Source organism: Empidonax traillii, unplaced genomic scaffold (assembly GCF_003031625.1).
Source record: "Empidonax traillii isolate 1590-97213 ecotype Southwest subspecies unplaced genomic scaffold, ASM303162v1 scaffold351:size1117198, whole genome shotgun sequence".
Taxonomy (NCBI): Eukaryota; Metazoa; Chordata; class Aves; order Passeriformes; family Tyrannidae; genus Empidonax; species Empidonax traillii.
Genome location: NW_020955544.1, coordinates 909,194 through 935,113, shown reverse-complemented (window position 1 = coordinate 935,113; position 25,920 = coordinate 909,194). Strand labels below are relative to the sequence as shown.

Here is a 25,920-nt window from a genome sequence, read left to right as displayed (position 1 = left end):
AAAGACAGCGGGGGAGTGAGAGGAACAACTGAAACATATGGCCCAAGTGAGCTTTCTCTTTATTCCAATGCATCAGGATAAGACAAGCTGTTGAACCGACGAGAAACCTTCTTTATATACCATATTTCAAGATTAAAACTGGGAAAAATTCAGTACCAGTGATCCCACATCTATGTTTGACTAAAGGTATAGAAAATAGTTATACCGAAAGCAGGGAAAAAAGACCCCAAGCCCAACCTCTCCAAATCCATAATGACTGCATCACAGTGTAAAATAAAACAACAATTTCCCTACCAAAGTGTCTGTAAACTGAAACCTCATCAATATTTCCAGGTGCTCACTGGCTTTATGATACTGTGAAGTTTCATTGCAATGGTAAAACGGATTGTATTTGCATGGAACCAGGTCTGTTCAGAACTGGGTTTGGGAAGCATGAAGGCACAAGAGAGGAGTGATATACATTGAAATACATTCTTTTCTGCATCCTAACTGTTAATTTTGACCTTAACTTTCTTGAAGAAGAATGTGGAAGTAGCATTTTCGCAGTGTCTGTGACCTCCTGAATGGTCAAATTTGGGGACTTTCTGTCCTGCAGCTGCACTTGCTGCAACTTAGGCCCTTGCAGTGGCTGTTAATTTAGTATTTAATAAAGACTATTGTATTATTATTTAACATGAGCACAAGAGTTACAATTTTGAACAGTAATCCTTGGGGCTGCTCCTTCCCCAGTCAGTGGAAAGAAGACTTTTAGCATTAGTTTCAGGATGAATAGGCAGACCAACTTCCACTGGGTCTGAACATCCCAATTTGCAGTGAATCCAAGGAGAATCTTGGTGCCTGTTCTTGAAGTCTTTCATCAGCAAAGTCTACCTCCCAAACCTAATATTTGCAGGCTTTATCAGCTGTCTGACCAGGATAAATTTATCTTGTCCGTTCCTGTCATTAATTCAGTGCATCTGCTTTGTTTTATAAAAGGTAGCCACCCACCAGTGTTGATGTAGCAGTAACATTTGACAGCATTAGATCATTTTTAAGAAATTCAGAAAAAAAAGCACCACTCTTCACTTCTTGCCTCTCCCCCAGAAAACTCAAACACCTACAGGTTTTTATTTGCCTCTAAACCGAGATACTGCCGCAGAGCCAGGGATGAAAAATACACAGATTTTGTCATCTTGTCATCTTTTTTTAGGTAAATGTGTAAATAAAGATACCAGTGTGACAACCAGTGACTGACTACAGCTCACTGTGAGTAACACCAAGTGGCTGTGCCCTGGCTTTTCCTTGGCAGGACCCTCTGAAATGTCCCCAGTGAAGAATGGAAAAGGCAGAAAATATTGTCATTGTAGTGTGGGCAACATCCCAGGGCAGAGGCAGCAATTGTTTTCAGTGCAAGGGAGCAACAGTAGTGACTGGCTTCCTAAGATAGGCAGGAATTTAGGAGCACATCTTCTGGTCACTCAAAGCTGAAGATGTTTTCCAAGATGTGTGGGTGGGGTTTTTTCCCCCCTGATTTCTTGTTTGGTTCAGGGGGTGGTGTTTTTCTGACTGAAAGTGTTGCTGAATATGACATGACAGGACAATTTCAAAGGAATTGCCCTACAGGTAATATATTTTCCACAAACAGTTAATTTTATTTTATATATGATTATTTTCAAACTGAAAACCAGGATCGTGACAATTTTTGGGTGGGAATGATGGAAAAGTATGAATTCTCCTACTTTGCACAAGCAAGGATTGACACCAAGACCAAAATCATAATGTATATTTTGACTTCTGCTGTCATTTTGATGTCTTGCATGGTTTTAACAAACATCCATCGTCCTGCATTCTCATTAAATGGGTTATATTTATGTTCTACCACTCAGTTGAGAAGGAAGGATTAAAAGTGGTATTTTAAAATGGAAAAACTTGTTTGGCATTGCTGCATATGCAGAACAGAGTTCTGCTTTTGGAAAGTGTTGGCTGAGTGATTAGCTATTCCAGTGAATTTGAATAGAATAATGCAAACAAGTGAAGAATCTAATTAAAGGACAAAGAAAATGCTATCCTGTGTCCACTAAACACATTTTCTTTTTCTTTGATGTTCTCCTAGTGGTCCAGCTGTAGTTACTGTCTGACTTACCTGATATCAATATTCTGCAAAGTGCTTTGGGCATTGTAGTTCACTGAGCACATTTTTACCTACCACCAGATCTAAAGTATGATCTTCTGGTTCACGTCCTGGCTGCCAGAGCCTTGCCAGTTCATGTAGCTCTGCTAGAGTGTATTCAATTCTTTTTTATTGTCTTTCAGTTGGAAGTCATGCCTTGAAGTACATTTTATTCTGTTTGTTGTACTACATAGAACTAGGATAAACAATTTTTCTAATGACAATATTTTCAGAAATTCAGCAGCCAGGGAAATGTGTGGATCACTGGGGTTATGCACCCACAAAATCATCTGGTTAGAGTTTGGCCATTAATGTTTGTGAAAGGGTGGAGCAACCTTGTTTAATACTTTCTCCTTAGGAGAGAATAAAATATTTAGGCTGAGTAGATTGTATAGAGCCAGAGGTGCTACACAGTGGATTAGTGAAAACAATGAAGTTTTATTCCATGTTACTCTTCAAGGGCTTTCAGCTGAGACAGCTTTTTCTGTGCATCATATATGTGATACTTATGCTGTACTACTTAAGTATTTTCGGAAATCGATGGAGTGGTAGCATTGGCCAACAGCTCTCAACAGTCCCAGGGCCATCACCTGCCAATTCCTTCCTGGAGTTGTGTTCCTGCATCAGGTGCTCTGCTGAGTGCTGTCATTTTTTTTTTTTTTTTTAATATTGCTTCTCTGAAGTGATAGTTGCTGTCAGAAATATAGACCTACATTAGTCCTGGTTTAGTATAATATATGTATTTATTTTTCCATTATTTTGAAAGCTTCTTGAAAGTGTTTCTAGGAGGTTCATAGCTCTCTGCTTTTCTTTCTCTGGGTGAAGTATTCCCTTTTATTACCATAAGAAAATCTTTACCTCTTCTCCATTACTGTGTCATTTAGTCATCATAGGCAGATGAGTTTATCTTCTGAAAAGTGCCTTTAAGATGTTAAAGTGATACTATTACAATTTAAAACCCTTCTGACACTGCCTGTTCTACTAGAGTACTACATCTTGTCTTCAATGTGAATGAAAATCAAATAAAGCTTTCACTTGCTTGACAATTGTTGCAAAATAGAAGAAAATGCTCACGCTTTCATATAGTAATGACTGTGTCATCTCAGTGAAGTTCAAAGAGCAAACCCTTTTATGCACATAGAAAACATTTACTTTTGAGATCCATTGCTATTTCCTAGACTTCTGTGTCAAAAAAAAAAAAAAATATCAAGGGATTTTATAGTTACCATGCCATTTACCACAGTGTCACTTAAATGATCTTGCTTATTCACATTCTGAAAAAGAAAATTTTGTCAAAAAGGAAAAAAAAAAAAAAAAAAGAAAAAGGCACAACATATGAACTGATGGGCCAGAAACAAACTGAGAAGCATGGAAGAGTTGGGGTTTTTTGCATTCTGTGCATGATGGTGTATCTGACATCTGCATGGGGCCATTTAGGAGGAAAGAAAGAACTGGTTAATCTGTAGTTCCATCTCCAAGTGCCACAGCTGTAGTGAAAGCTGTACAGCAGGTGAAGCAAGATCTTCACAAAAGCAAGATCTCTTTTAGACCATCACAGGCTCAAGAACAGAGCAAAATTTCATGGTTTGAAATGTCATCATCAGAGTTGAAAGTGTCATCTGTTCTTTTCCTCCAGGTAGACGAAAAGCTGGTAACTCTGCATGCTGGTGACTTCTGTAATATGTGCTGATGGAGAGGGGGTAGTAATAGGTCTTTTCTGCTTTTTTTTTTTTCCCTGTAGCTTCTGAAATCTGATTTTCTGTGGAATGTTGTATATGTGCACATGTAATCAATGCAGCAAACAGCCTCATCCAAGCTCTGTGATAACAGAGGAACAACTGCCGAGTGCGATTTGCCTTTTTAATTATCGCTTCAATCACGGGTGCTCAGCATTTGCAACGGCAATTGATACAGTCATCAAAGCATAACTAGGGATCATTGAGTAGCACAAAATCCATCACATTTATTTAGCCTTTGTGACCCTCGGAGAAAAAAAAAAAAAAATCTGGGGTTTAATGAATTATTGTATCCATTATACTTAAGGTAAAACCGTATAAGAGGACGTGACTTCTGACACGAGGTGCAGTCACCTCCTGTTCTGTCTCCCAGGACAGAGGATGCCTGCTCAGCAATGTCCCCCATAAAATTGTATATAAAATGGGTATTTTATGGGGTATGTGTAAACTGAAGAGACTTGAGAGGAGGGAGAGTTTCCACCCTCTATGTAGTGTGCCATGGGAATGAGTGGGGGATATGGAGCCCAGTCAGACTTGGGGCAAGCTGGCAGTTTTTAGACTCAAAGGAATGTCTCTTACCTTCTGCCTCTGCTTATCATCCTTGCAAGGCTGAGCTTCTGCTCTTGCTTTATCTGCACACATATTAATCACATACATCCCACTCTCCCTGCATCTTTGAGCAGGACTTGTGAAAGCTGGCTGTCTTCTCTCCATGGAGCTTGATGATGCTGCAGCTCAGGCTGCAGATAGGCTCTTCTGTTCCTCCCATCCCACATATGTAAAATCCAGACCAGACCATGGTTTACAGTGTGTTGTAGGGACCTCTCAGGCATTTCTGTTTGTAGATTCTGGGCTACACAGTCCAAAAAATGAAAATATCTCTTCAGGAATTAATACAAGAGTCCTGATGAACCCATATCTGATGTCCTTTCCCATATTCCCATTGCCTGAGTCCACTGGCCATATGGTAGTATTTGACTTACTGTGTGTTTGTTGTTACTCATGTGGGGCAACCTGCAAACAATTTGTTTTTTAGACTTCAGGAAGGATGTTGTTCTCCTTGAAAGCCATTTCAGTATCTCTCCATAGAGACAAAAATAAAATGAAGGGGTCAGTTCCTACGGCAGTTATTTTGTCGTAGCTCTGTTGGATAAAACCGATTACTTACATGGCCAGTGAACTTGCATTGCTTGTTTGATTTGGGTTGCACTGTATGAACTGAAACAAAAACCACATCCAGACTGCTCTGGAGTGGAAGAATTCTGCTATCAGTCCAATCTGTTTTCCTTGTTGTTGTTTCCGTGTAATGAAAAGATAAATATGCAAACATATTTACTTCATTAATTTTAAACAGTGCCAGGAAAAAGCCTCTGTCTAGGGATTGTGGAAAAATATTGTGAAAATTAGCTCTACATATTTTGCTTTCAGTCAACTCTGTTAATTAGGATCAAAGTACTGCAATTTTTAAAAGTTCTCACTGTTCCTTCCCACACATTTTCACATTTCAAAAAGATGCAGTTAACTAAGTCTGAGATTGTCAGTAAAGCCCATGGGAATGAGGGTTCATGTACTAATAGCTGGGTGCCAACTGTCCCCGAGGCCTCCGAAAATGTCAGGATTAGCCGTGGAGTGAGGTCAGATTGGGTTGCCTGTCCCTTGGGGTGGCCACAGGGATGGAAATGGGACAACTGTTTTCCCTCCCATCCTCATTCCAGGGTCTCTTTGGATTGTTTGTGTGTGGTTTCATCTTAGCTCTGATAAGACAAGTGCTGTGAGACAGCTGCTTTTACAGGTGTGAAACATCTCTTTTTGCCTTGTAATTATCAATGGGATACTTGGAGGAAAAAGGAAAAAATGAATAAGAAATTGGGTTGGTATTTTGCACAAGAAGATTGCAGTTTTCCAAATGAGCTCAATACCAAATTAATTTTTTAAGGTGGTTGTCTGAAAAGGAAACTGGGGCACAAGAAAGATGATGCTCAGTGCCCCAAACCCGCAGCAGGCCAGGGACAGAGCTGCCACACCAGAGCCATCACACACAGAGGTGCTCATGCTGTGTTTCATGTGGCTTTCCTCTCAAGCATGAAGACATTTCAATTTTAAGCAGGCACATAGTTACAGAAGGATGTTGAGTCAGCTTAAAAATCATGCTGAGATAAATAATTTACCTTTATTTGCACTGATAACACTTAAAATTCTAAATACTATTTTGTCCTGCGTTTCAGGGGATTTATGATTGTAATTTATGTCACTGTGCTGCTTTTTCTCAGTTCAGATGCCAGGCTTCCTAGTTTCATGCTTTGATATATATTTTACTTCCCAGTTACTGTGCATTGAAAGATCACAGCATTTGGCTTTAAAACGTTGTGTGAACTTCTCTGGGTTCACTGCTGGATCTCTGGCATTGGCCTGTTAAGAGCTTTGTTTTTAAATGCAAATGCTACGTAACTGTTTATAAATCTGACACAGACTTCTATACAATGGGCGTAGATCTGGCCTAATTTAATCACACTGGAGAAGTGGCAGGAGGTTTATTTTGCTCCTGTTGCAGAAGTGTGAGCTCTCTTCCCCCTGCTGAGAAGCCCTTGGCACTTTGCTGGTCCATTCTCAGTGAGACAAACCTTGCCTTGTAATTCCCAGGGGTTGGGTGAGTAGTGGCATTCATCAAATACTTGTTTCCCCACCTCCAGTGACTGACAACAGCATATCAGAATGGGCCATGGGTGAAGGATCGTTATTACTTAACTGTAGGTGCCTTGAAGCAGGAATCAGTCTCATTATTCTTTGTGACCACAGTATCTTCCAGAAAGTGGACCTGGCCTGTAGTTTGGCTGTGAAACAAATCCTGCTGGAGGCTCTTGCTGCTCTGGACTCACTTCCCTGACTGGTACATGCAATGGGCTACAGGGCTGCAACTGCACCAGAGGAGGGACAGAGGCACAGCCAGGCTGTTCTGCAAACCAGACAATGCAAAGAGTCTGGCTTTGGTGCCAGAAATTGTCCCTTTTTCCATCTCTTGAAACTTCGCACTCATTGAACTAATCACATGTTCCACTTAAAAATGGGTGTTGTTATTGTCCCCTGCCTTTCCTGGGACACTTGCTGGTGATCTAATCTGGCTGGACATGCATAGCAGCTACCAGCCTTCCCTTGTTCTCACTTCCAATAACCATCCTGGGTATAGTTTCTGATACAAAGCACTGTAATTTCTTGTGTTTTTTGGAGCAAGGGTTAGGGGGCGTCCAGTGGCTGACAGGGAGATGATTTTCTTGAAAAGTGCACAGCTGTTTGTTTATCATTTAAATAAAATCCAAAATTAATCCACTTCTGTCTTTGGGTACAGCCTGGTGGGAGGGCTGTAGTGTGCTGCTGTGTGGCATTAATCGTTGCAGATTCCTGCAGTGAAGCTGGGATGCATTTGTATTCAGGTGGAGGGTTTCTAGGTGCAGGAGGAGATTTGAGGCTCATTCCAGACGCATTATAAGCAGCAGGCCACGTGTGCATGTCTCCATCCACATCCCACTTCTGCATTCCCCTCAGCTCCAGGGGTCACTGGGCTGGAGAACCTGACTGAGGCTCCCCAGCAGATACACGGTCCCTGCTGACAGCATTTGGGAGCTACAGGTCCAAATCTCAGCACTGCACTTGCTTGGCTGCTTGATTTTAGGAACATAATCTCCCCTCCTCTGTGTCTCTTTGTGCTGGTCTTATTTTAACAAGTAGGAATGCTGTTGTTTGGTTCTTGTATGAAGTGTACTGAATTCCAGACTCTGTGCTCTGTTTAAGGGCTTGCTATTACATGTTATTTCACCAAAGTGCACACAAAAAGAATGAGCTCTATTTAGTCCTTGATGTTTCGTAGCAGAACTGGAGAAAATTACCTTTAGGTTGAAAGAATAAAAGAAAGAATAAGTGTATATTGCGTGCTCCCATGTAATAAAACCTCAGCCTGATCTCTCCTGTGTTCCAATTAATAAGAATAGCTTCTATCACAGGATATTATTTCAAGAGAGAATTAAAAGAAACAGTTGCAGGTGGGTCATTGGTCTGTCTGTGGTAACCTGGGGCAGCTCCTGAGCAGTTTCAGGTGCCCCATGACTGGTTGGGTTGGGTGGGCATGGGAGTCATCCAAATCCCCAGCAAGGAGAGGGGTTAGCAGAGGGGCTGTCTGCAGAGGACACAGTGTTTAGGGGAAGAGGGCTGTCTCTCAGCTGGCAGGAATGAGCCAAGCTCCCACTGCTTTCATCGTGCAGGTCCAAAAGGGCAGAATATGTTGCAACTGGATCATGAGGAATTAAAGCTTTTTATTATGATTATGATTTTTTGTTGTTTTTTATTGAGGTCTGTGCAGATGAGTAGATTGCTGCCAGGTGTTCTTTACTTACGAGAAGCATCATGCTAGTTTAAAATGAATGGGATTGTAGAGCTGGTCTGACTGGACAGCTCATCTTGGCAGACTGAAAGCTGTGGTTTGAATTGCGCTGGTTTAGGTTTAAGTCTGGTCTCCTACAGCTTTGCAGGACTCGTTAAAATGAAATAGTTGAAAATGGAATAAATTGCATCAAGTGAGTCCTTTGATGTCAGTCAGCTGCATTTCTGAGCCTGGCTCACATTAGCAGTATGTCAGGAGGAGCAGACTTGGAGGTGGCGTTCCCCTGGGTCTGTGGATGGAGGAGCTTCTAGTGCATGATAAAGTGAGTTGTGGCTGTCACTTTGTAAATACTTGTTTTATTCTTCTGATTGTTTATTTTTAAAGAAGACATGAAGATGAGGGAGAAGTGAGGACAGCTTTGTATTACTCCTATTGCTCCTGTCAGCTCATGTCTTCGTGAAAATGTCAGACTTAAATTTTAATGTTTCGATATTTCAGAAAGAAATTTATTCTGATCATCTTCTCTGTAGGTTTCCCCCTAGAATTTGCATCACATAATTTTACTTTAAAATTATTCTTTTCTTAGGCCAGTACAGAAACAGCAAGGACCAGAACTACAGCTGGGGTAATATCTGTACAGCTCCCTCAGCAGGGAGAAGCCAAGCTGGGCTCTCAGTGTGAATGGTGCACACGCATCTGTGTCCTGACAGACCATAAAGACAGTCGTAATCTTCCAATCCTGGAACATTGAATCGATGCTAGGAAATGATGTAAGGCACAGAAATGTACAAACCTCCCTCCCACTGCAGGCATTTGTAGGTATTCCCCCAGGGTCTCGAGGACTCCAGGGAATGTTTCTTGGCTCAGCACTTCTTTGCTCTCATGCTGTCTTTTCCAGTGTTTCCATCGTCTTCTGTCCAAAATCATCTTTGCTGTGTTCGAGACTCAGTTTTTTTCAAGGGAAACTTGGTTGGTTATGGTCCATCACCTGTGGCCATCTCAGCCCAGATGCCTTTTCCCCCCTCACATATATATAGATCTGTGGTCGCACTGGCAGCAAGGCCACTTCCACCTCTGAACTTAATGGCATCATTTTACACGCAAGCATCAATTTCTGTATTACTAGTGTCAGTTTTCCTTATGTTAAAGAAATGTTAAACACCATTAACATAATCATACATGTCACTGGCAGTGAACATACCTTCAGAGGTGCCCCAGCCGAGTGCAATGTGAGCTGCCCTCCAGCTACGCAGAACAAAAGGTTGTGTGTTAACAATATTAATGGCTGCACAAAACCAGTGCAGATGAAATCAGGCTTACTTTTAATCAGTCTTCAGGGGTTTCATGTGCTGAGGCTATTTGTTTATAGCAGAGGCCAGGTTGTGCCAGAATCTATTAAGCACTGGAAAACTGATCAGTCCAGGTTTTTTTTTTCTTTCCTCATTCCTAATGCGAGAATAGGAGACACTCTGTGGCAGGGGAAACCACCTGAAATGATACTTTGAATCTCTTAGTCTGAGTGAGGCTGGAATACAGCGATAAACACCGTGATGAATGTGTAAAGGATCCTTTTAGCATCATTGATTCTACTTACATCTATAAGCATCAAAGCTAAATGTGTCTGTGTGGTGCTCTGGGGGAGTGCTCTTCCTCTTCAGGGGGTTGTGTGTCTTGTAAGGGTGAGAAAGGGATTTTCAGGTGTAGGTACAAACAGCATCTCGTAATTTGCCTGTGGGTTGTATGCTGGTAAGGTATTAGTCATTGACCACTTACTTGGGTGAAACAATTCTGCGATTCAAGTTTAATTCATTATGAAGTTTGTCTTGCTGTTCTGTGAAAGTGTCAGTTACGATGTATCGACTAAAATCTGCTTAACTCTGGTAGTTTATGGTATGGGGATATCTTTTAAAGATTATTTTTATTATACAGATTCATGGAGAAGTTTAAAAATGAGAAGTTTATTATTGTAACACTGTAAAAATTTTCATGCTTCTGCTCTTGCAAAACAAACAAAAATTCACATTGAAATGCACAAGTGTAACAGAGTCCAAGTCAAAGTTTCATATTGGGCTTTTTCAAAACTAGGCATTTTCAAGATCCATATTCAGTATTCTTCCATTTATCTGTAAAAAAAATGCTGTTCACAGAAAGTAACTACAATACCTGCTTTTCTGTGTAAAAGCAAGAAGGAATATCAAAACACTTCGGGTTGGGTTTTATCTTGTTGTTTTATTTTGTTTGTTTAGTGTTTTGGGGTTTTTTTAAGCTGATAATAGTTCTGCAATCTTATCTGCCTAGGCTCAATCCCAGAGGAACTCACTGCAATTTTAGGCCTGGTTTATACAGTGCAGATTGAATATCTGTTCCTAAAATCAATGACTATTAAGAAAACGCAGTGCATAACAATGCATATAATTGATTACTGTTTCCACATGACAGCAAATATTGCTTTTCAGAATTGTGCCACCTTCATGTACCTTCATGTACCTTCATGTAGTATCCTTAAAAAAACACCAGGATTTCCACTCCAAGGCACGCACACGTGTGTTCCTTGCTTAGCAAGAGTAGGGATGTGAAGGACCAGCTTACAGATGAAGCAATGGACCGAGATCTTCCTCTCTTTGAGATATTTGTCTAGACTACATTGATCAGGCTTTTACCTTCTTCCTTCCTCTCCTGTCCTGCCTGAAATAAATAAATATATTGAAGTAATTGTCAAATTAGAGTCTAGGAGAAGTTGGGAACCAACCAGATGTGCTGCCAGCCAACTTCAAAGGGTGAGGTTTTTTTTTACCTCCTTCTGCAGCACAGAATCTCGTGGATACAGGCTCCAACTGCTTTTCTCTGAAGTCACGTTTTCAGGCTGCTTTAAGATTGCCTCTGTGTTTTTCTCCTCCCTTCATTCCCATCTACAGAGTCTTGGCCAACTCCAGGACTGCATGGTGAGCATTAGTGTTTCAGCAGGAGACAATGAGTGGAGAGGCACGTGTGTCACCTGTACCATGGTGGCACTGCAGCCATGGCTGGTCTGCGGGGTAGCTTTAGGGATGCTGAGCATCAGGGGGCTGAGATTCCTGGAGAGAAAGATCTGGGGATTTTTTTTTGAGAACTAAATTGCATTCCCTACCAAGTAATCAGATATGCATGGGGAAAAATGTCTTACAAGTCACAAAATTATTTTAAAAAATATTAAGTTAAATGCTAGCAATACACAAAGCTGTCTTTCAGGAATCAAATGGGACAGCAAAAAATGGACTTTCATTTTCACCTATTCAAGGTGATGAACTGGCCTTTTTTTTCCTGATGTCCCATATCCTGCTGCCATCAAGACAGTGACAAACTCCCATTGACTATAATGGGGAGTGGTTTGGCTTTTTATCAGGGCTAAATTCTAATTAAGCCTGAAAAATAGGTCTTCAGCCAACTGTATTTTGCCCTGCCGATATCACACCTGGCCTGCATATCTTTGCATCGTGCAGACTCAGTCTCCTGTTCCTGCTGGAATTTTCACCCAAGTTCTGGGCACCGGGAATCTCTCTGAGATTGCTGAGCAGTGGATCTTGCTGAAAAGGTGGGGGAAGGTGAGGATGCTCACACCCTGAAGAGGTGCCAGCTGATCACTGGGGATGCAGCATCCTTCACCTCTCCCCCAGTCACATCAAAAGTGCTTCCTGCCCACTCCTCAGGACTAAATCTGTCCCCCAGGCCCCTTGGGTAGATGTGCCTCACCCTTCCCCAGACCATGTACTGCCCTCAGTGTGCTGCCCTGGCTGCTTGCATTTGTGTGTGAGCAGCAGCTGCAGGTTTGATGGCAGCATAGACTGTGCTCACCCCGGTTCGTGGATCATACTTCCACAGGGATGAGGGACAGTGATGTGCCGAGCTTATTAAATACCCTGTAATGCAATCCTGAAGTGACCTCAATCCTGCCTCCTGCTTCCCCTCACCTTTCAGGCAGGAGAGGTAATGAGCGAGCAGAGATGAGTGAAGGGGCAGTACCAAACCTCTCTATTCAGACAGGAGCAAATTAAAGATAACAATGTATTGCTGAGGCTGGAAATTGCCGGCAGGCGGAGGAACAGCTTTACCTTTCCGTATTGCCCAAGTCACTGCTCCCTCCCTGCCCATCCAGTTCCTGCAAGGGTTTTGTGTTTCATTTCTTCCCACATGTTTGAAATGAATTTATAACCTGTTCCAAGAGCTTTCCACACTTCAGTCTTACCTATGTTGAGAAGTTTCTTACTTTCTACAGACAAATTTGGAGGGTGGTCCTGATTAAAGCTTCATTTGCTTTTGGGTACTGCCAGCCTTGCAGCATTAGGAAGGTGGGAATGGCATAGGAAGCATGAGGTTTGTTTCTTTTCTTTATTATTCTCTCCCCCCCCCCCCCCGCGCCTTTTATTCTCTTCTTAAGCCTCTGAGGAATTTCGGGAGTAAGTTCAAACTTTTCTTTTGGAGCCATAAAGCTCCTTTTCCGTTTTAGAAAAGGAAGAACGTTTTATGGAGTTTTGTGGTTTGTGTGTGATGACTCCAGGAGACAGGATCTTAAGCCAACTACACAGCTAGGTGATGTGATGCCACAATGTGTTTCTATTAACCCATTTTTGGATAAACCTGCTTTTATTTAAGTATCAAATAGCCTATCAGTGTTTACCTTTGGTTTATATGGATGTCTAACTCCTAGTTAAGTGCAAATGCTGACTTAAGTGAAGTAGGCAGCCCTCAGTGATCAGCCAGATTGTTTGGAGAACTCTTCCAATTAACTGTGTTACTTTGTAAAGAGAGAGCTTAGATAACCAAGAGAAACTGTGTTTTATAGGATATATATGTGTGTGGTTATTTATAGCACTCCTCCATATGCATATTGCTTCTTATGTTGGAGGGGACAAAGAAGGACACTGTTAGTCCTAAAGATATATCGGAGTGCAGGGGGGAGAGAGGAGGGCTTAGTCCTTCTCTCCTTTGTGTAGTGATGGAAAAATTGAATGGCTTTCATAAATGTTTCTTCTTCATGTTTGACCCCTTGGGTCCCACTCATGAGTGCATTTAAGAGGAACATGCCTCCAGTGTGCTGTGACCGCCAGCTTTGCTCCCCACTTCCAAGGCTGGCACAGTGCATGCCGTCTGCCACCTCATTAGAGCTTTATGTTGGTGTGTGCGTGTGTGGTTATTCCTATATGCATATTTTAAAATGGTTCATGGTGGGAAAAGGAGGACAAACAAAGGGCTTGTCGCATTTTCCTCTTTAAAACAACAAAGTGGAAAATCAAGGGCTTTGTTCAGATCAAGGATGCACTGACTGTGGTCAGCATCTCTGTCCAGGACTGTATCAGGCTTTATCCAAGATCTCTGCCTGATGCTTTGTGCCTATTAGAAGTCTGAATGACACTTCATTTCAGAGTGACACTTCATTTTCAGGACTGAGTTGATTAGGAAGATGTTACCCATCTTCAGATCTTTGCGTTTGGTTTATTATATTTTTTTCCTCTGGGGTCGGGGAGGGAGATAAAAAAAGGAAGGAGAGGGGAAGGAGGAGGGGGGAAAAAAAAAAGAAAAAAAAAAAAAAGCTTTTCCCTTTAAAGTAAACCCATTCTTGGGCTTAGCCTTTTTACCCAGATCCCGGCGCCCTGCTTGGACGAAGGGAGAGGTCCACTCAGCGTGTGCCCGCGCCGATGATTGTCAGGATCATGTGGTGCGTTCCGTGGGTGCTGTGAGAGCCGTGTTTATCCAGGGCCATGTGGAGGTGGGCGGGTGCCTACCCGGGGACAGGGGGACAGGAGAAGCTGGGCTCGCAACAACAGCCACGCTGTGAATAGCCCACATTGACTGAACTGTCTAACCGGACTAATTTGCTGTGCCTGTGGGCTTGATAAAAGAAGCAGCTGCTGGTAAGGGCTCGCTCAGATGCATGTAGATGAGGCTGTGGACTGCCAGAAGGATCCAAGCAGATTTTTTCCCTTCCTTGCTGCGTTCCTTCAGGAATCCCTACCTCTGGCTCCCGTGAAGTTGCATTGATCAGGTAAACTATTTTAGTTCTTCCCTGCCTTTGGTGCTCGCTGGCCAGCGTGCCAGCCCGCGGGATGGAGAGCGGAATGAACGGGCTGTGCTGTAGGGGTGGCAGGAACAGCTCCCTTTAGAGCAGACACACATTTTCGCTGCTCCCTGCAAGCTGGCAGTCGTGAGGCTTTGAAAATTGTGCAGCCATGTTACACAGCCACAATTATTTCCCTTCCTCCCCCTCTCCTCCCCATTTAATTTTGCTGTGATCTAAATAAGGCTAAGTCTGGTATTTCTCGTTTGCATCTGTCGATGCACCAGCCAGCCATGTTTTTCATATGATTATGTGCTGTGCGGGTCTTGCTGGGAATGCAAAGATGTTCACTGTCCTTTTGGTGTCAAGCCCTTTACATCGTCTCCTGGGGAAAAAAAAAAAAAAATCGGAAAATATCTGTAGCGTGCTGCATGGATTTTTGTGAGCGCTGGGGACGCGGGCTAGAGGGCTCGTTTGGAAGCAGGGAGAAGATGAGAGCTGAAGGCTCCCTCCCCTCATCCACCAAATTTGATTGTTTGTATTAAATTAGGTGTTGCTCCATATTATCCCTCCCCCCAGTCCCTACCCTCTCCCACATTTTGCTCTATTTTTAAGTGTTGATTGAATAAAGCTATGGCTCAGCTGGAGAAAATGAAGAAGAAAAAAGGATGAAAAGGATGGCCTTTTGTGTGGAGATCTTTTGTGCGGCTCACCCACCCCCCTACAGCTTCCCGGGGTAGTACCAGCAGCCATTAGTTTAACTGGCTGCTGCCTGCAAAAACAGCCTTGCAGAATTTGGGGAGGAGGTGGGGGGACGGGAGCTCGGATGTGTCTGCTTGCAGCGTGAGAGAGATGTTAAATGGGATTGAGAATCTGCAGACTGGAAAATGCTGCACAATTTAACGGAAAGGGTATTACCTGCAGGGATTAACCCTATTTACTGACAATCTCTTCTCTTTCTGCTTCTTCACTTCACACTTGCTGTGTAATAGCTGCTGAGTTTCTGCAGCAAGAGCCTGGGTGCTTTGGAGCACAGTAGTGATTTTACCTGAGACATTTAAGAAATGCCCTGTAAATGCCTTAAAACCCGAGTGTTTCACTTCTCCTTGAAGGAAGCTTTAAAAGGTGGTGTTGTCCCTCCCTGCAAAACGTGTTAATCAGCCCGTTATACCTTGTGAACTCCAGCAAGTGAATTTAAAATTCACTCACTGTGAATATTTTGCCACTTTAAATGCTCCCATCCCAAATGTATCTTTTCACAATCCTTCCCCGTAAGTATTGCCACTTTTGGGGTCAAGGATGGCTTGCTGTGTTGGGATTAATGATTCCTGTGATCTCTGTTAAGGGAGGTGCTAGGTCGCTGGAAGAGCCCTGCCATCCCCTTTTGCATGAGAAAGTGCTATTTTATCCCCAGAGATTCATGTAGATGAACAGGTATCCTGGCTAAATAGTAGGGGATTTTAAGCTGGTCCTTGCCCCCCCCTAAAGAGTGGTGCTCCTCTTCTGGCTGTTGTTTCCCCCCCCCCCCCGTCAGAACTGGGCATGTTGCAAATTGCAATGTGCCAATGGGACTGTTGGAGTTTACAGCTACATCTGAGACCTGATTTTCTCCATCTCATTGTAAAACTGTAGTAAGACTTGCAGCTGGGTAGCTTTGGGCACGCATCAGTCATCCCTGTGCAAAAATGAGGGTGTCATTGTGCAAATGTTTTCCAAAGTTTCGGAGAGAGTGGAGTGGTTCCGGACCATTCCCGGAGGGATCTGAACCCTAACCCAGCAGCCTGAGCTTTGTTGTTCTCCCAGGATGTCGCTGCCTGATTAATCCCTTTTCTTGTGGGATATGGGCTGAGCAGAGATTGTCAATGTGAATTATGGAGTGGATGAGCATGTCATCTGTTGCTTTTAGTGGTATGCACTATAAAATACTCATACAGGCAGTTGAAATAAGCTGAAACACGACTGAAGGAATGAAAACAGTAAAAATTGTGAAACTTCAAGTTGCCTATGGACTGTCTCACCAGAGGGGTACAGTTTGTGGGGCTTCAGATGCCTCTTGTGGGTTCAGCACATGAGAATGTATGTCTGATGCAGTTACCCATAGGGTCACAAAATTTCAGCTAATAATTTAATAAACAACAGCAGCAACAATTTATCAGATAGAAGGTCCCTTTTAATTTTTTAATTTCTGAGTAAATTTTCACAACCATGGTTTTTTATCTGCTTTTTGTTTACCTTTGTTTTTCTCTGGGATGAAAGCAGGTGAACCTGGAAATTAAACAATGAGAGGTGAACTGTACATAGAATGTTTCCAACCTAAAGTGTAAAATACAAAATTATTAAAAATCTAAAAACATCTCTTTTTTCCCCCCCGTCATCTGCCTTGCAGGCATAATTAGGGCTAGGGACCAGATTTCAGACAGAGCAGTGATTTTCAACTTGACAGTGTCCCTTTTAAGCCCTCATTGGTTTTCTCGCCAGCGACTGGTGTCTGGATGGATACATGATTTGAAAGCCACAGTTTGCAATATGAGGTGCTGTTTTTCAGCTGTCCCTTCACAGTGTATTTAAAATATCAGTCTTCATGTGTCTTCTGGGGTTTTGTAGGATGGTGATATTATCATACCATTTCCTTAGGTTTCATTGTAAAAAGGGAAGAAAAAGCTTTTCAAGATTTTTGGATAGTAATAAGAAAATAAAAAACAAACAAACCCTCCATGCGACTGCCTAAAAGAGTTTCACCCATGATGATGATCTGCTGTATAGGTTGTCACTCTGCTTAAATTCCACAGCAGAACTGTGACACCATCTGTTCCCTTTCACTGTGTGCAAAAAATGGTTTCCTTTCATTAGCATTAAGCTGCATAAAGAGACTGCAGATCTAGAAATATCCCAGTCTTTCCCTGACACATACCTTCTTACAACAGAGTTCATTACAAGCATCACTCGTATCCCTAAGAGAGAATGGGAGGTTTTGAATTATGTGCTATTAAAGGCCTTTGAATAGCAGGGAAATAAAATACAAAATCACCCCATCCATACATTGCAATGAAAGCAGAAAGCTTTCTGAGATGTGTTAAGATGACGTTGATTCAGAACAGCTGTCTTTACTATTGCATCCCCTGCAGGCAGTAGGGCTGCTGTCTGCCAGTGTTGGTGGTATCTGGGCTGCTCTGGGATTGCCTGGGCATGGGGCAGGCCCCGCTGTGCCCGTCCTCAGGGACTGCAGGATTTTAAGTTACAGTCCTCTTTTCACTAAAAATTCAGATCAGGGACCTCTGCAAAGTCCTAGGAAGGTCCACAGTTGTAGATTTGTTCTTGAAGTTATGCATTTTGCTTTCATTGTCTCTTTTCATTGACCACGCTGTGTTTTAAGATTATTTTAATGCCAGTGCACTGAACTGTTGGCGATGACACAGAGCTGTGTATTCAGCAGTGCCCTGTTGCAGGCCTGTCCTCTGACCACTCTGTTAGGATGACTTGGTAAATAAATGCAAGGCAGGAGAAATCAACATCGTTCTTCTCTGAAACGCTATCTATATGTAAATCTGTGGTGCCATTTATTCTGCTTTTAAAGCTGCGAAGCACTTTCAGTTCCTGTTTAGTGGTTGCTCCCTCTGAATTACATGAAGCAGTGAGAGAGGTCAGCCAATGCTGTCCTGCGGGAATGAAACCTCTTTTTGTTTGTTGTTCCACGAAGCTGTTGCAAATAACATTGGAGATGCAGCGAACGTAGAGCAAAACAAGCCACCAGAATTACACCGCATACCCAGTGGATCACAACATAAAATATTAATCAGGCACTGCAGATCTCAGTTGTCATCTCCTCATATGGAACGAGGCACAGAGCCCCACTCCACCCCTTCCTCCCAAAGGTCTCAGAATTAAAATATTTGTTAGCTGTGATTAATAAAGACACCTGACTGAGCCCTTGTTGACGGGAATAGTCTCTCAGCATTGTGGATCAGATTTAATGATCAGACTTCGGAGCTTGATAAGCACAAGCCTACACTGGAGGGAGTACAGCATGCTCGGTTTAAACTTATGCCAACTGGTGAAATTCAGTTCTCTGGGATGTGAGAGGGTTGTGTCATGACTTAAAAAGTGTCATGTAAAAAACTGTCTTTTAACAGTTCCTGTTTCCTCTAAACCCCATTAGTTCTTCTCAGTTCACTCTTTTCAGTGGTGAAAAGAGCAGTGTTCCTCAGGTGCATTTTGAAACTTCAGTTCTGGTGACATCTCCCAGTTCAAACCAATTTAATACCACCACAGCTCCTTCTCCCCAAGCTGACAGGCTGTGGTGAATGAGTGGCTAAGATGTAGGAACTTTGTTTGCCATGCAGTCACAGGGAAAGGCTTCTAAAGGAAGGCTTTCTGCTCTTAGTTTTGGTGTTGTCTGAGCCAGCTGGTAATTTTTTTCTTTGCTCATCTAGTGAGAGCCTGCTAGTTTCTTGTTGAAAGAGCAGCATGTCCTCAACATGCAGTATGGTTTGGCTGGTAAATTTATTCCATATAAGGAGACACTTATGTCTGTGGGATGCTGATGTGCATGACCTGTGTGCTTACAGCTGGAGCTGGCCTGAGCTCTTCTCCACCAGAGACTTCACCCAAGTAGCAATTTTATATGAAATGTGTTAGAGCTGGATGAGTTTGAAATTTTTCTCTTGATGCAAAATAGAAAGTCTGACTTTTACTTCTCTCATTGATTGGGCAGAATTTGACAACAGCAGTATCATGACAATGGTAAAAGAGAAAGCGGGTATTTGTGAGTGGTTTACTGTGGAGCAATACAGATCCTGTGCAAAGCAGTTCTGATTTGGGGAAATGCTCCTCTGAATTGTTGCCTAAATCATGTTGATTCAAATCACGGTTCTCAAGATGGCCTACAAAAATAGGGAATCTGATTTGTGGCAGCAGTTTGTGAGCCGGTGAGTAAGGACCTGACTGGAGATGTAGATAGAGGAGGCAGCACTTCGTGGAACTCAAAATGCTGAGCTGCAGACTTTGCTCATTGCTGCACGAAGTTCCACCTGTCCTCCATCCCCCTGCCCTGGTGCAGAATTCCCCAGGAGGAGTCTGGAGTGCAGCTGAGCTTTGTGGCCAAGTCTGTGAGCAAACTGCATCCTGCCACAGTCATGATGGGTGAGTACCCAGGGTCCATTCCAGCCAGGGGGGGAAGAATGGTGCACAGTAGAAGGAGGGCTTGAGAAGGGGTAAAGCCATGATGCTGAAATGTGCTGAATATCCCTAGACTGTGCCCTGAAAAGAATCAGATCTTCCCCTCAGCGAGTGTGTGTGGTGTTGTGTCTTGCAGATGTATTGAAAATCTGAGTTAGAGCTGTGAGCAATTAACACATTTCCCAAGGACACATGGAGAGAAACTGAACTTGCATGTGATCTAACACAGTTCTGCCTTAATAGATCTTGGCTATGCCTATGATTTACAATTGTTTTATTGACACACAACTGTAGTTAAACTCTGGTGGTGTGCTGGTTGTGTGGAGAGGGTTCATGATGCCAGTGCAGGCTGCTTGCTCCCCTGATTTGAGGAACTTTCTGGGATGCTGTGAATCTTACCCTTGCAATGGATTCAGACTTTCATTCAAATTAGACTGGCAGTTTTCACCTCAAAAAATGTGCTTTGCCTTCTCTTTAAGGAGATGCCTTCAAAAAAAAAAAAAAAAAAAGAGGTAGTAAATACAGTTGAATGAGAAACAGTTTTCTTTACTACAAAGTATCTTAAGGTATCTGGAGCCATACCTTAAAGACCTCTTGCATTTTTTGCTGAAAAAAGATGAGACAGAAATGAAAAAATAACCCTCATTGCTGCCAAAACACATGCTTGGGAGAACATGGGAGAACTGGCCTTTAATAAACTGGATTGGTGCTCTCACCATGCTCCTGGAACATGGAAAGCTCATCCAGTTCCTGCACTGCTCAGTAAAGACCAGGTGCACGCAGCAAGGAAAAGGACTGGGTTAACATCTGCATGAGGAGGGAGAGAGCAGGCAACAGGGATTCTTGGAGAAGAGGAGAGGGTGGAGATGAAAAGCAATAGGGCAGTAATTATGATCTGGAGAATGTATTTCAGATAGCAAGGCATGGACAAGGAATAATGATAGTGGGCTTTTTGGAGGAAGGCTCCCAGCCTCAAGCTTCAGAGACTTGAGATTAAAATTGTGTGATCTGAACAGATCAGTGACTTTTCTCTGAAATTAGAGCTCCCGATAACTCTCTTGGATGCTGTGCATACACTAAGACCTCATTCAAAACGCTTGAACATAAATTTTTGTACTGTGCTGGATCGAGGCCACCATGATAAATAAAAATGTTAATGATTTTCCAGGCTCATACTTAAAATTCAGTGGTGGAAGTTTGCAAACGGATTGTGCAGATTGCCAAATTAGGTCCAATTACTCAAATTTAGATGAGCTTTGCATAAAACATACAAGTGTGTTCAATGCAGTATTCTGCTTAGGTCTGTGATTTCGTTTCACCAGGCTTATATTTGCATGAGTTCATTAAAATTGGTTTCATTTCTTTTTTCCCCTAGCATCACTTTGAAAAAAGTGGTATTTAAGCTGGGGAAAAATAGTAAAGAACAGGCTTGTAATTATAAAATGAAGCTAAACTGAAGTCATGCAGCACTGCTGTGGTTCATTCTGTCAAAGAGGGAACTGGAGAGCTCATTACTGAGCCCAAAGTTCAAACTGACCACTCTTTGTCAAAGGTTCCTGGTGTATCAGTCAATTAAATGCAACCTTCTACTGTATGGTTATCCCTTCTCTGAAAAAAAAACATTTCCACTTCATCAGGACTGCTCTTGGTTTGTAGTCTAATTAATATTTATTCTTCTTATTAAAAATAAGGACTTGAACAAGGAAGTACTGCTCCTCTTCTGTTTGTTAATCCTTAAAAAAAAAAAAAAAAAAAAAAAGTCAAGTCGTCTCAGCCTGAACAAATGAGAAAATCTCCAGACAGACTAAAGGCTTTAATGAGGTTGTTACCTCTGTCTAAAGCCACATGACCCTTTCAAAAAGGTGATGTTCCGGCATCTCCTAGAACATGCAGACATGTCTATTTGTCTTTATTAATGGCTTTGTTTATTGCTGTACAAGGTATCCAAGTGTCAAAATAATATTTATGTTTATTTAGGAGTACCATTTAGTGCTCCAATAAGTTACAGGTTGATATTTGGAAATGATTTTATTTAGTTCATGGTCCAAATGTGAAAAAAACAGATTTAATTTGCATGCAAAATCACTTTTTTAAAAAAACCTGTAATATAACTCAACATTTCCCCCATATGTGTATCTGTATTGGTATAAGAATGAATTATCCATGCTGTGACTGTGAACACTTTTAAATAGCATTTTAAACAATAATCTCCAACAGTCTCAAAGAAGCCCTAATGTTTAATAAATTGGTAATGAACTGCTAACAGCAACTTTGCAATTAAGATTACAAACTGATTTTCTACTGCAAGGGGGCTCTGACTTTCTACTCTTTCCCAGCCTCCTCCAAAGCGTGGATTTCAACCTGAAATTCCTTGTGTGTGATGGGAAGGGGTTGTTCCACCTCTCCCAGTTCCCCATTGGCCAAGGGTGATTGCACAAGGTGTTTGCTCTCATTCTCCCCTGTCGTCGATATATAGTGATTTTGCTTTTGAAAAAGCATTCTGGCTCTTGGACAAAATGGAGTATGTCAGAAATTATTTTGTATAGGAAAAAATATCGGTGCTTGGTTGACTGCTATGACAGTTACACAGGTATTTTTAGAACAGTGGAGTTGTTTGCAGGCTGTAAAAATTCGTGGGACAGTCCTCTCTGACCTCAGTAAGCCATGTAAACGTTAGTTACTGCTTGGGTGTGGTGACTTAAATACCTTTCTGTAGTCAAAAAAATTAGCCATGAAAATAGAATCTGATCTCTGGAGACTCCAGAGTGTCCTATTTCCCCACTACTTCCCACTACAGCACTCTTAAAAAGCTGTATGTGCTGGATCTGACTTTGCAAGTGCAGCCCCTTTCGGCGTAGGTGCCTCGTGGGCCACGTGCTTCTCTCGACTGGAAATGGGAACAGTAGCTCCATTATTTCTGGAATTATTCCTGGTGAATGCTAACATTGCAGCCACTTCCTCTGAGTGCCACGGTGGTGTCAGCGTGAGCTTTTGCATGTGGAGATGGGAGTTTGTACAAAATGCAGTTATGTGTTTTGTTTCCACGTTGTCACAACCAAACCGGGCAGGGCAGCCTGGGCAGAAATGTCTGGCGCAAGTGGCTCTCAGTGGCTTCCTCTGTGAGGCTTATTCATTTCATTTGTTTCTCTGCTGTATTTCAGAATAAAACACGTAGGAAATGCAGACCTCCAAGTGATAATTGTGTGAAGTTTCGAGGCTGCCCTCAGTGACTGAACTGTGAAACAGAGGGCTGTAAATAAGGGCTGCGGTTACCCTTGGACTACAGTCCGCAAGGAATGTTTCATGGTTTTCACTCCGTCTGTCACTTGTGGCAAGACACTGATTGTATCAGTCTGAGTTGCCTCATCTGAAAAATTATATTGCTAGTTTTTATGTGCCTCCCAGAAATGCACTTGAGACTTTGTAGGGCAGGCAGTGTGCACTGCCTGCCAGCAGCCCCGTTCCTCGGGACAGCCCGGATCCGTGACCGTGCGGAACCCGCCTCCACTGGCACTCAGCAGTGATGATGCACTTGTGCTCAGTGGGAGCCAAGGTATTTGACACCTCTGAAAAATGAGGCTTATATCAAATAGCCTGTTCAAGCACTTTATAAAAATGAAGTCTTTAGTCTTTCCCATATAAAACAAGACACCAAACTGAGGCAGAGGAGGGAAAGCCAAGCAGAGAGGCAGCTGCAAAACTTCCTGTGTCCGGACTGAGCTTGCTCTGCCAGGATGATGCTAGAGAAGCAGGGAGGACAGTAAAGGTAAGAACACTGTGGCTGCCAGTGGAAACCATGAAAACACTCACTAAATAGAACATTTAATCTAGACTCTTCTAGTCAGAGGCTTCTCTTTGCCTTTGGAAGTCAGAAGGGGCTCCCATCTGCAGCTTGTCTGGCCAAAAATAATGTGACGGAGGGCAGTGTGACTTGTAAACCATGTTTTGTGGTGCATGGATATATGGGGGAAGTTACAGTCCAGACAGGATGGTATCTTTTGGGTGTTACCTCCCTCACAGGGAAATACAGGCTGTCTCAGCTGCAGGCACTGGTTTGCTGTAACTTGTGTCATGATGTTTTGTGCTATTCCTTCAAGAGAAGGGTCAGTTTAAGATGATGTGAATATATTAACTCAGGAATCTCCTCGTGTGTCTTCCACCTTGAGATTTAGAAAGCATTACCTAAATTTGGATTGGCAAGACTTGAAATGTTTCTCAATCTTCCTATTTAAGTGAGAACCATCAGGGCCATCTGTATTTCCTCCAAATTTAAGCAGAAGTAATGCTACCACTCCCTGCATTTCCACAGACAGAGAAATGGGCCATCAGTGTTGTGCACTTGGGCACATTAGAGGTTGGCCTAATTTAATTCAATTTAGGAGATAAAATATGCTCTTAGGGTTGTTGAGAAATGAGTTAAGTGTTTACGTAAAAACTCAGTCTGTGAAGATCTTAAGAGCGTGGCTTAATGGATAAAGCACAGGAGTTAAGGTATGTAGGTAGTGGTTGCAGATACATGTTTCTGACCTTCTGTAACCTTGGGAGGCTTTCCTTTCTCTGTAAAATAGGGATAACAATACATTCCTGTTTTAGTAAAGTGCCTTTAAGTGACCTGATGAAGTGCTACATACAATCAGCCCAGAGCCTTTATCTGCTGTGTCAGTTATTCCTATTCTAAGATTGGCTGCTGGAGGAATAAATAGAACCTGTTCCTCTGTATTAAGTGAGTGCCTGGGTTCATGTCTGTTCTATATTTAAACATGCATATATGTTTTTAAGGCATGCTTCTTTACAGTTTTGTTATTAAGCACATGTGTTTTTCATAGTGTCATCGAGACCATAAGTTTAAATGCTGGATGCAGAAATGAGGAGAACAAGAAAACCTTTTAACCTGCATGTTACTAGAAATCCATTTCAGATGATCCCTGTGGAAGTGTTACTCATAGTTTTGTTTCTGAAGGCAGATAGAAACTAGTCATGATTTTCTCCAGAAAGGAAATAATATGAACTTTGCAAAGCCTAATGAAGGGGAAGTATCTGATTTACTGTGAACAGTTACGGCTTTCTGATGTTGCCTGGTTTTTATGTTAATCTTGTTGTGTGGACTGTGTGTTGGGAGTAATTAGGAAACATGGAGGATTGAGTAGCTTTTGTAGTCCGTAAATTATTGTCTAGTGAATGTAGGTTAGAGCCTTGATCGACATCAGCACCAGTTTCCTTTATAACTTTTCCAGAGTTTTAGCCACTTTATTGTATCAAATTTTGATGCATAATGGAGTTCAGAATAGAGTTATGTCCTATACAAGATCTCTTCGAGAAGGGCTTCCTTTAAACCCCAAGACGAGAGGACAGGAGGAAGTGAAACAGTGAAGAAAATCAGCCTATGTATAGTGGAAATTCTCTCATTTGAGTTCTGAGCATATGTTTCTTTAGTTATAGCAGAGATACAATGGCAACACCACTGCTGTATTTCCTGCTATTGCAGAAACTGGGAATGCCACGTAAGATCTTCCATGCTGGGAAGGATCAAAAGTTCCCCCCCAGGTTTTTGGCTCATGCTTTGGTTATTAAACGCCTTTTGAAGAGAACATATGTGGAAGAAGTAAGAGCAGAGGACAAGGTGCCAAGGTTTCTGCTGCAGTGCCCGACTGCCACTGAATTTCAGGAGCAGCTGGGTGCAGTGGGAGGTGAGCACCTTTGGGCATCCTTTGAAATGGCTTCCAAAGCCCTGCTCTGCAACTGCCTTTGCTGCAGGATTATCATGAACCCCTTCTGTTTTCTTCCTGGTCTTGACAGGGGCAAATGAATGGGGAATTTCGCTTGATCCATAGGTTATCTTTCCATAGTGACTGCTGATTAGAAAGAAGAATCATGCAGCTCCTAAATAGCTATTTTATGAGGGTTCTGCTGCAGACTTTTGGGGGGAGCACAGCACGTACCTAACTTAAACCTGTGCCGGCAACATCTCTTTGTTAACAGGAATTAACACATAAAAAAGGAACTTAAAAGGTGCATTATGTAAATCAGTCCTAGGGTTCAGAGAAGAGTGGTCTTTCTGTGTTAAATGTGCTTTTGTGGAGTAAAATATGTGTTTGTGTGTGATTTGTATAGCCTGTGTGTGGTTGTGACAACTGAGATATACTTACTGTGTATATTTGAGTTTACCATCTCAGATGGAGTTTGAACTTGTGACATCTTCTGCTTAAGAATGGAAAAAAAAAAACCCAAAACTGTCTCTGGCAAAAGCAAACTCTTCTTTTCTGCGCTCTACTCAGAAATTAATCTTCCACATGACATATTTCTAATGTCACACAGGTAGCTGGGAAATCCTCCTCCTTCCTTATAAAATTCAGTGTGTCAGAGCTGAGGACGGGATGGGAGTGGATTTATGCTGCACCAAGCACAGCTTTTCTAGGTGCAAAGATGCAGGATATTTAAAAAGGTTTTTTAAAGAGCT

At 42.3% G+C, this 25,920-nt stretch overlaps 1 protein-coding gene across 1 annotated transcript in view; it reads left to right on the top strand.

Annotated features, from left to right (window-relative positions):
* Positions 1–25,920, top strand: part of MAGI1 (membrane associated guanylate kinase, WW and PDZ domain containing 1) — a 285,249-nt gene that overhangs the window by 147,420 nt on the left and 111,909 nt on the right. The window lies entirely within an intron of this gene.